At 81.0% G+C, this 279-nt stretch overlaps 1 protein-coding gene across 2 annotated transcripts in view; it reads left to right on the top strand.

The window, feature by feature from the left end:
* The window catches only part of CTSA (cathepsin A), a 7,110-nt gene that overhangs the window by 2,314 nt on the left and 4,517 nt on the right, over positions 1–279 (top strand). The window contains exon 1 of one of the 2 annotated variants that reach the window (XM_010569361.1): positions 254–262. The exons of the other annotated variant lie outside the window; for it this stretch is intronic. The gene's annotated coding sequence lies outside the window, so the exon portion shown is untranslated. Of the gene's footprint in view, positions 1–253; positions 263–279 lie in introns of those variants that run through there. 2 annotated transcript variants of the gene reach the window in all.

Here is a 279-nt window from a genome sequence, read left to right as displayed (position 1 = left end):
CCGCCGGGGCCGGGTCCCCGCTCCCTCCCGTGCCGGGGCTCCCCGGAACCCCCCTCCCCGTCCCGGTCCCGTCCCGCCGGTCGGGGCCGGAGCCGCTCCCACGTGCGTACGCGGGAGCGGGGCAGGGGCCGGCCGGCGCCGGGGTGCTGATTGGCGGCCGCGAGGCCCCGCCCCGCTCACGTGAGCACCGGAGGTCATATGGGCGGGTGTCATGTGCCCGCCGGGATCGCCGCCTGTGAGAGCCGCGCCGGGAGCGGCCAGGGTCAGCGGACCGGGCCG

The sequence above is a fragment of the Haliaeetus leucocephalus genome, unplaced genomic scaffold (assembly GCF_000737465.1).
Source record: "Haliaeetus leucocephalus isolate CR32 unplaced genomic scaffold, Haliaeetus_leucocephalus-4.0 Scaffold273, whole genome shotgun sequence".
Classification (NCBI taxonomy): domain Eukaryota; kingdom Metazoa; phylum Chordata; class Aves; order Accipitriformes; family Accipitridae; genus Haliaeetus; species Haliaeetus leucocephalus.
The sequence above is the reverse complement of the archived record's forward strand: the minus strand, read 5'-3'. Positions and strand labels throughout refer to the sequence as shown.